The sequence below is a fragment of the Eretmochelys imbricata genome, chromosome 13, assembly GCF_965152235.1.
Source record: "Eretmochelys imbricata isolate rEreImb1 chromosome 13, rEreImb1.hap1, whole genome shotgun sequence".
In the NCBI taxonomy this organism is placed as follows: Eukaryota; Metazoa; Chordata; order Testudines; family Cheloniidae; genus Eretmochelys; species Eretmochelys imbricata.
Window position 1 is genome coordinate 20,701,822 of NC_135584.1, and position 10,556 is coordinate 20,712,377.

Sequence of the window (10,556 nt, forward strand, 5' to 3'; positions counted from 1 at the left end):
GAAAGACAATGGGCAACGGGAGTAGGAGGTGGGACTGACACTGTACTGCTCACACAGCAGTTGGGTCCCCACAGGCGCTCATGGGTACAACATCACCACAACTCATTGAAATGGGCTTCAGAAAAGGGCCAGACTTTTTACATGAGTAAGATCCGCCCCTGCAGTTGCACTAGTTAAAATACAGTTGAACAAGACCAATCATCCCCTTGCTTCAGGAGCCAACCCCACACCTTGTGTCAGAGAACTGGTGTATGGGGGGGGGGCGTGGAGAGGGGAAAGAGGCAGGTCTTCGTCTAAAGCACCCAGCAATGGCCACTCCGACACGGCTAGACCCACGGTTACTTGTCACCTCTGGAGACACTTTCTGATCTGCTTAGGCCCCAAACAGGCAGCAGGAGTTTTGATGCCCTTGTTTCAGACTCCTGGGGGTGTTTCTCCCCCACCCCATCCATTCACAAGTGGGGCACACTACAGCAACCCTACTCTCAAGAGAGTCCTTGTCTATCTTCAGGGACTTCATTGGGAGAGAGTCCCCCCGAACTTTCCCTTCCCCCACCCACTTTGAACCACTGCCCCCACGTCACGAGCCCCGCCGGCAGGCTCCAGCTGAGAAAGCCGCCATGCTGGGCTGGCGTACCTTGGAGCCTATGTCGGGAAGTTGCCTAGGAGAGCAAGAAGCTAGCTGCAGCACACTAGCCAGTGTAGAAGGGTATCCGGCGTCTCCAAGTCAGGGACTATCCAGGCCAAGAGTCTAGGACACAAATTAGCCTCTAGAGGGAGGGCTCCACCCCGAGCACCTTTAAGCCAAGGCACAAACAGTGCACTTGTGAGAGTCCCGAGTGCTGGAAACCCCCATCCCTCCACGGGTTTACCCCTTTGAAAAAGGGGTCCCACAGACTCGTGCTGAACCACAGCCGGCACTGCTTTGATGAGGCCTAATTTGGCCTCGCGCTCACGTGGGCTTTGACTGCAGAGACAGGACGCACAGACCAAAAAAGGAAGTGTCGTAGGGCTCTGTCTTTCGTTCTACTGCTCAGCTGGAGAGAGGGAAACAACGGCACATACGGGGCCACTGGCCAGGAGGCACAGAAGAAAAGTCAGTCAGACAGCAGGCTCAGAGTGGGGCAGAATTCAGTGGTGTGGTGGGGGAGAGGTGAACAGCTCAGACCTGTCCTGGGTCCTTCTTCCTTTACTTACACTACATACTTCCCAAGGTCTCCTCTGCCCCGTGTTCGATCCCATCCCCCATGCCACCAGCTCAGCTCCCCTTACACTGGCCACCCCTACCGATCCAACAGCAGGTCCTCTCTTGGAGCCCAGCCTCCACTGGCAACCCAAACTAGGAGGAGGGGCGACAGAGAGAAGGACTGAATGGCAAGTTCACTCAGGTGTGCTTTTTATAATGCCCGATTTGTAAGTCCTATATGAGGGGCAGGCAGCTAGCCCACCCTCCCATCCCCCATTCCTCTCCTCCCAGGAAACCTCCACCAGTTACACTCTGTAGGATCACAGCATAGATAGGGAAGGGCCATCAGATCAACGTACCAGCAGCAACTGATACAGTGAGCCTCAACATTCCTTGGATGCCCACTGGCTTCTAAGCAGGCCCAGTGCCCACTGTAAGGTAGTGCCCCAACGTCACTCTTCCCTGCTGGAGATGCTGCCAAAAACATTTTTCTTCCTTCCCTCCCTGTGCGAAATAGAAGGCATGCTGAGTCATCGAATCAACCTTTGGAGAAAGAGCTGTGCCTCTGAAAGAGCGAGAGGCAACACCCACCCTCCAGCTAATGGTGGCCCACCAAGAGCTGGGTGTGGGCAATCAGAAGCCACACTGGCAGAAACCTGACTGCCAATAGCTGGAGGTAGCCACGCTTCCACGCTCAGGCAAAGACAGGGTTAAAATTCCAACCTCTGCCTACAATCCAGGAGGAAGCAGCAGCAGTGTTGTGAAAGCCAGCTGTACAAGGAGATCTCCAGCCACCCCCTTCTGATAAAACCAGGAGGGTCAATGCCTATTCATTAGTCTAGCAAAGGAATTTGTATTGCTAAAAAGAGTGGCACAGGGGAGGCCTGGGGGAAAGGAGTTATTAATGACCTGTCAGGGAATGTGCTGTGTGCAAAGGTCTCGGAGTTAAGGAGAGATCAGACACACTCTGCCAGGCGGGGGAGAGAAAGAATGAGCCACGAAAGAGAAGGGAGTAAAGACAGGCTGCAGGGAGGAAGGAGAGAATACAGCTAGTTGAATCTACTGCCGGTTAGCCTAGAGCCTCCCGGAGGCTGGCTCCTCCGCTCCCTCCCACAGCTAGTTCCAGCTCTTCTAGCCTTGTTAAATGAGTTACTGGGCTTAAAGGAAGCTACCAAGCTGAGAAGCTTGTAATATCAGCCCCAGCAGGAAACAGATATTGGACACTTCCCTGGGGAGCCTTTAGTCCTAGCCACAAGATCAGAACTGTGCCAACTTCAGTGTGGTTGCAGCTAAACATGGCTGCTTTCACCTCATGAGAGAGGCCTTTTGCCTTGTGAGTATGGCAGGAGACAAACATCTGCACAGCACCACGGTCTCTGCACTGGTATCTAGTAGTTTTCCAGGCTCCCACTACGCTACGAAGGAGATCTGCTTGGATAACTGGAAGCTGCAAATATGGGTCCAAGCTTCAGGTGCAAGAAGGAAGCTGCCTAAATCATCATCCCCAAAGCCGTTACTACAGCCTACCTGTATTGTGGTAGCACCTTGGAGTCCCAATCCTGACGCAGGAGCCCAGTGCACACTGCACCGTACCACATATGAACAAAAAAGATGGTTCCTACCCCAGAGAATTACAGCCTGTCTCATATGGGTTCCAAACCACGTGCAGAGCCATACAATAAGGACACAGAGAAGCAGATTGTGTGGGGAGAGAGGGAACAAAGTGTTGTCACTTTTCAGGAGAGGGACCAGAATCTGTTGACTTGTACATTTCCTGCCTCTCACGCCCATCCTCCCCCAAAACAAAAACCCTCTTGCTTTTCACATCATTTCCCCCAGTTTAAAAAAACAAAACAATGGTAGCGCTACATTGTCATGGGGAAAAATGTATTTGTGGTTCCAGTTCACATCTGGTTTGTGAGCAATTAGGATCTCACAGAATCTTTAATGTGAAAGCCCCCCATCCCCTCTCCATACAAAGGTGAAGTGCAAAAGCAGCCAGCATTCGCAAACGCTTGCTCCTGGCTGATTAGACACGGTAGAATAAGGCAGGCTTTTCCGCAGCTGGATTAGCACAGAAGGCAAGTTCAGGCCTGCTGGAGCTCTCTGATGATTTCAGCTCAAGGGAAGAAATCACAATGGATGAGTTTGAGGCCATTGGTGGGATGAGTTTAAGGCCTCAGCTGTGTCTCCAACAGGCCAGTTAGAACTAAAAGCATCATGCCCAGTTTAGCACAGTCAGTCATGTCTGCTCTGGAAGCACCAGCTGATATGAAGACAAACCAAACCAATAGCTGCACTTTTCTCCACATGGCTTCCATAGGGCAGCAGCCCATTGCACTCGGCACCGAACCACACATATTACTCTGGCAGGACCGGGTTATGTGCGTCATTCCCATGCACGCTGCACTGTACCTGACCTGGGACCTAGCTAAAGTCCACCCCGCTAAAGGTGCCTATTGCCTCGGGATCTAAGTGCCTCTAAGTAGAAGATTTCGCTTTCACTTTGTGATCTGTTGAATAGTCACTGCAGAACTCTCAGACCCTCTTCTCCCCTCTGCCCAAAAAGGAAAAGGGTCTTACCTCAATGTGTCCAGCTACAGCCTTTCTACAGGGGTGGAGTGGCTGTATGTGAAGTCACCTCAGCTCTTCAGGAATCTGAGACACAAATAAAATGAAAGGTTACCACAGACTTCTCAACATGCTGCTTACTGCATGCCCCATAGGCAGTGATGTTGCCTGGGCACCTTCCCAGCACAGATAGCCCCATGCTTGCAGCTTTCAGTACTCCAGCTTGAGATCAGTTTCACACCTCCTCCCTTCACCCCCGCCCTCCCATGAAGGGGGGCTTCCCATCAGCCTCCCCATCTGGCCAAGAGGAGCTTATGGGAAGGGCTAATCAAAGCCAGGGAGGCTGTGATCTCCACCCTCCTCACCTTCCCCAAGAACTTTCTAGCTTGGTGGGTCTCTGAAGTCCACGACAGCCAGCCAACTTCTGCCTCTCTGATCAGTCATGTGTAAAGAGGGGACGATTCTCCGCTCCACTTCATCAAGATCAACAGGGTAAGGAAGGGGAGGTTGTCTGTGGCAGCCCAGGGCTACCCAACGCGAGCGTCTACCTGAATGGGTGTCTGCATTGTCACCAGTGTAAGAAACTGCTCCCTGCATGAGCTAGGTGGGCCAGCGCAGTACCTAGAGCTGCTGGGTCTCTTCAGAGGAACTGTGGGTTTCATCTCAGAGCATTTAGACACAGATCCGACCCCACCCCGCAACTAGCCTGCACAGAGCAGCCAGAGCAGCCCTGTGCACGGATGCAGGTTTCCTACTGGGCAGGCTGGGCAAGGACATCATAGTGCCTGTGAGAGATGCCGCAAGTCCTGCCCCCAGAGAGAGCACAGGTAGCAGCAGAGCAGATATGCCCAATATGCCATCCAAAACCCCTGGGTAAACTGGAGGCTCAGGTCTTAACTGGTTTCTACCACCTAGCTTCCATTTGTTGACCATGCTCAGGCTCTTGGACCCCTTTCGGCTGAATTTATTCTAGTTTGAAAGCAAATCCTTTCAGAAGTGTCACCAGTACTCTCACAGACATGGTGTGTGTCCAATCTCATCATTTCCACAAAGGTCACTCCCTGGAGTAGTCATTAGTTGGAGTTCCACTTTCAGAGAGTTATTCCTCTAACCCTCACCCCCCAACAGGGGCACAAAGAGTTAAAAAAATAAATAAATCCACAAGTCATTCATTTTGTACTTCTATAGCAGCGTTCAGAAGATCTCAAAGCACCACACACATCTTCAATCCACAGGAGAGGAGGGGGGATATACAGAGAATATTTAAGCTACCCTGAAATGCAGCCACTTCTGGGGTGAACACAGCAGCTATAACAACGCTCAACAATTTAAAACTTAGTGGAGGTACAACAACACTACCTATATGAAAATTTAGGGGAAACTCAGACTATAACTACTGAATTTGGGGTTTAGCTAGGGCAACATCCTTACTCAAAGTGCTATGGGATCTTTTGTCATGAGAAAATGGCCAGGCCCATGATTTCACATTTCATCCAAATGACAAAACCTGTATTAGAAAAACTAGTGTAGACAAAGCCAGGAAGCAATGGCGAGTGCACTAGAATAGATCAGTCACTGGTGTATTTAACTTGGCTCAGAGCTGGGCTCAATACCAGTGGCTGCCTGTATGTTTTACCTGGGAACTCCCACTAGCAGAGCTGCACAGGTCAAAGGTTTTAGAAAGAATCAGTGTAGACAAGGACCAAATGAGAGCACACAGTGATCCTGAGCATCTAAGATTGCCTTTGAGATCTTCCATAAAAGACCTGACCCAGCCCCCGCTTAGCTGGAGAATTAAAAGGATCCCAAGACAAGGGGGTATGGCAAAGGCTAAAGTCGTGGGATTTTTGTTTTTGTTTTTTAATATTCTGTTGCACTGGGGTGGATATGAAAAAAAAATGGATTTTATTGCCAGGATCTATGCAGACCCAGCCAACCAAACATCTCCTCCCAGTCCCACTGGGGTATTTTGGCTGGCAGTTTGAGTACATTGGTTAACATGCTGTAGATGCTCTACAGTGCAGTTTGATATCTCTCCCTTCTCCCTGCTAATAAGTTTTGACACTATTTTTAGTGAGGTTGATTAGGATAACAAGCAGCATTTGATTGACAGCTCTCTAAGACAGAACAGTTTGTAATTTGTACTTGACTAATATTTGCTAGAAATAATTGCACAGCAGGATGCATGGATTTCAAGTTAGTGTCTCAACTCAGGATTGCAGTACATACAAATAAGATTCCCTTCCCACATCCATACTCCACTGCAGTTGACAGGTCTTCGGAGGCTGCATCCCTTGGCTCTGTCTGATTCCGTTAGAGCCACAGTGAAGTTCTGGAAAGGGAAACTTCCTAGTTGCACTTTTTTTTGGCTGATGCTTAGTATTTTATTTTTAAAGACAGTATTACAGTTTCACTGTATTTAGCAAGATGGTTGACTAGTCTGAATCACATTACAAAAAACCCTCATGGCTTGAGCTGATCAGCGTGTCGGATCTGATGACGTGCCACCAGTGAATGAGGCGATATTAAAAAAATTCCACCAAGACACTGAAGAAAAAGCATCCATGGGAAAAGAGATGGATTACAGGTCTGGTCGGGAAGATAGGCAAGGTAGTAACAATTCAGGCACTGGACTAGGACTCTAAAGATTTGGAGTGAAGTCCTAGCACCACTGAAGTCAGTTGGGCCAGGATTTCATCCTGGGTTCTATACCCATCTCTGCCACTGACCTGCTGTGTGACCTTTTGCAAGTTACTTCCCCTCAGTTTCATACCCTCCTACCCTGTGTCTCTTGTCTGGATTGGTAACTCTTTGGGGCAGGGGCTGCCCCACACCAAGTCCATTCAGTGCCTCTAGGTGCTCCTGTGATACACAATATTACTAAGGGTGGGAGGATGGCAAAGGAAGGAAAGAAGTTACAGTAGATAATATTGAAAACCCTAGACGAGCTGTACAACACCTCCCACCCCAGCACTGCTGAAGCCTCTATACGAGTACATAAGTATTGCCTACACTAGCTTTCCATGGTCTCTCTTTGTTTGGCATCAGCCACAGTGGGAAGTGTTTGCGAAGTTTGTCTAGCATAGACCAGGCTAATCATGTTCTGGAAGCGGACATCCTTAGTGCCTCTAACTCCTGGGTTAGGTGGGCTCACTCCAGGGCAGATGGTAACACCTTTTCAGAATTTCCCTCTTACTAGCATTGCACTGTCCACTCTTTACAGTTCAGGTTGGAGGTGTGGAAACAAATTTTTGCACCATCCTGTCTGGGGATTTTGAGAAATTATGGACTCTTCTTTAGGCTCAGAGGAAGCCAGTGTACAGAATATTGCTTCGTGTATCTATGGTGCCAAGTGACAAAAGCCCATCCCAAGATCTCAAAGCACTGGAAAGTTCCCCCTCCCCCCTTTTTTTTTAAAAACAGAAGGGGAAACAGAGGCAGTGAAATGACTTGCCCAAGTTCACACACTACATCAATGGCAGAGTTGGGTTCAGATCAGCACCCACGGCCCTTGAATTCAGCCCAGCAGCTGTCCACCAGACCATGCCACAGATGTAAGTTGGTCTATGCTGAACTTGAAAGACCTCCATTCTAATTAGGGATGGTCGATAGGCAGAGCAATACTAACAAATAATGCACGCACGTCCCTAGCACCTTCCACCCAAGGATCTTAAGCACTTCAAACTAGCGGATTAGTCACCACCACCAGGTTTAAGCACGATCCACATTTTACACAGAAATCTACTGAGGCACAGACAGGTTAAGAGACTTGCCCAATATCACAGTAAAGCAGTGATGGCGCCGGGATTAGAACAGGCAGTAGCCCAACTTGAGTCTTGTGCTCTAACCAGACAGACAACCATGCTACCACCCTGCCTGGCATTAAGACATCAGAGCCTGCTCTGCCCATCTTTACTCTGCCAAACAGTGGCAGCTTGCAATCCCCTATTCAAGAGGCTTAAAATGGCCAGCTCCCATAGACACTGTTGGAGGAGCAGGAGGGAAGCGAGATACCAAGTAGCGAAGGAGTTCGTGATCCATGAGAATTGCCCTTTCCCTGGAGCTCTGTAGCATTTTCCAGCAGCCAAGAGGAACATTTGCCTAACGTCCAGTTCCAGGTTTTCACCACAGCTCTTCCCTCCATCCACTACCCTCCGCCCACCCCAAGCTGTGGCACTGATTAAGACCAAACAGGGGGGAGGGAGCTGGAGGGGGAAGCAATGGATAAGCTGAGACATGCAATTCCTGCCCTCAGGAGACAGACCAAGACAGATCTTAGCAAATGGCCTCCACGCCCCCCCACCCCCCAAAAAAAAAGCAATTAAAAACAAGGCACTCCACTGCGTAGTTCAGCTTGGTTCAGATCATGGTGCTTAGACAGCACTTCCTCCTGCCCTCCCCCTGGCTTCATCCATGGCAAATCTGGAAGGCTGTGGGGTTGTTAATTGAATGAGCCACAGGACGTGAAAAGAAAGCGTTGGCATATGGAGAGTAAAAATTAACTGTCCGGGAACGCCTCCAGACCTGGCCAGCGCTGCTTCCACTCCTTTGGATCGGCCAGCCCAGAGGCCCCGGAGCGGCTGGCGTTTCTGTTTGTGCTCTGCATCCCATCTGCAAGCCCATCACCGCATTTGTTCTAGAGAGATTCCGTACACGTGGCATGGAGCTTCCCACCAAGGAGATGGACGCACTGAGCTGTATTGTGCGCTCCCCTCCGACAGGCTATGGGAGCAACGGTTATAGCCCCAGGAAGGAGAAATGGTGGAGAGGGTGAGAAAAAGAGCACTTTGAAGTGAAGATCTCACTAGCAAATCCATGGCCATTAGCTAGGTGTGTTGTGGTAGCACTTAGGAGCCTCAGTCATGGTCCAGGACCTGCACAAACATGAACAAGGCAGTCTCCACCCCAGAGAGCTTGCAAGAGACCCCGGGTGGATGCAGACACAGCGGAACCTAGAAGTTCTGGTGTGCAGCATGCGGATAACGGTCACCAGTGGGGTCAAAGCTTCCTGCTCCAAAGCAGTACCCCTGCCACCTGAACCTAGGGGAATCTCCACTAGCTGGTAATAGAATGGGGCCTATGGCACAGTCAAGAGGGCAGCAGTCTGCACTCACACACTACAGCATGTATTCATCATGGGGCGAGAGGCTGGCTAGGTGCCTACGGGTCTCATCTGGTGCCTCCTACAGAGCCCACAGGGAAGAGAGAACTTCCCGTACAAGTTGAGAGCCACCCCACGGTGGAGCAATGAAAGGGAGAGTCTCCCAGCAGTTTATACTGACCCAGGATCTCCTGCCCTGAATTTCCCCTGGAGCTGCTACCCCAGGAGTTTAAAAGGGGCAAGAGAATGACCCCAGTGACTTACATCTCCCTTGGCAGAGTCACACTTCACCAGCTGCAGCCCGAGGAAATCCAGCTGCATTGAAGCCAGCCTGTCTCCTTGAGAAAGACTCGCCCGCCCACCACTCCCAAGTAGAGAGGCTCCTTGTACCCAAATATCTCAAGGCCAGAGTGGTATCAGTGTGGCTTTTACAGCTTTCCAGACTGGTGGTGGAGGGGAAACAGTCTCCTTTCCAGAAGGGCTAAGGAGGAGAGAGAGAGAGAGAGAGAGAGATAGACAGACCATGTTACCAGACCAAGATCTGGAGATACCACATTCTTGTTTCTCTTACAGGAAAGCAGAGGCCTTGGGAAATAGTGTCATCAAAGCAAAAGTCCCAAAGCACTAGGAATGGTGGGGATTAGGCCCCATAAAGGATGGGATCATGCTCCTCCCTTTGGGGTACTGTACCTAAAGCAGCTAAGCTTACTGTACCTAAGAGGCCGGGGGCGTGAATCCTAGCACTAGTATGCGGATCCTATGCATAACATGAAAATCCTCTCTCCTCATTACTGGCAAGTGCAACCTGTGCCTTCAGCCTATGCAGAACTGAAGCTTTCTGCTAACCAAAAGTCCATGTTTCTAGCCCCCAGGGGTTGCCAGGGACACTTTATATATGGGAGCCAGGTGTGAACGGATGTAGCATTGCCTTCCTGAATCAGCAGATAAGCAGCTCAAGTGCCTCTGCTGCAGCCTGGGAAAGCTCTGAGCAGCAGCAGAGTGAAACCTTACCAATGCCTTGCTGTTGTCATGGCTGCTATTCAGAAGAACCCTGTAGGCAAAGGGTCAGTTCCACTTGAAACTAATCACCCAGCAGTAGCTAAAGCAGGCACTGGAGATGACCTCTAAAATGCCACGGTATTAGCAAAGACACTGCCTATTACAGCAGCCAGGGAGTGCGAAATAGAGATGGAGAAACCCTCTGCCCTCCCCAGTGCTGAGGAGATCAGGGAATGAGACCACCCTCAACCTTTCCAGGTGTTGGGAGACAGTGGGCGGAGAGGAAGTTTTTGAGTTAGCACACACTTGCTAGCCCCGAAGAGGATGGAGCCCCCAGTCAGGGTCCAGGGCCAGCACCCTGGTAAGAACTGCAGCATCTCCAGAGGTGAAAGTAAGCCGGAATGCCCCAGCACAGCGTACCGGTAAGAGCCGGTGCGCCGTACCGGGACCGTCTTTCCCAGAGGGCAGTTTAAAGCCCTGGGGTAGCAGCGGCGCTGTGGCGGGGATTTAAAGGCCCCGGAGCTCCAGCCCCCCACTACCCTCCCCCACCGGGTCCCTTTAAATCCCCGCCTGAGCCCTGCTTCCCGAGCCCTGGGGTAGCAGTGGCAGGGATTTAAATGGCCCTGGAGCTCCAGCCCCCGCCGCCGCTACCCCAAGGCTCGGGCAGTAGGGCTCCGGCGGGGATTTAAAGGGCTCAGG

The 10,556-nt window shown here is 50.8% G+C and overlaps 1 protein-coding gene across 1 annotated transcript in view; it reads right to left on the reverse strand.

Annotated features, from left to right (window-relative positions):
* Nucleotides 1-1,671, reverse strand: part of SRC (SRC proto-oncogene, non-receptor tyrosine kinase) — a 30,871-nt gene extending 29,200 nt beyond the window's left edge. Inside the window, exon 1 of the mRNA XM_077831973.1 lies at nt 1,546-1,671. The gene's annotated coding sequence lies outside the window, so the exon portion shown is untranslated. The remainder of the gene's footprint in view (nt 1-1,545) is intronic.
* Nucleotides 1,672-10,556: the final 8,885 nt, after the last annotated feature.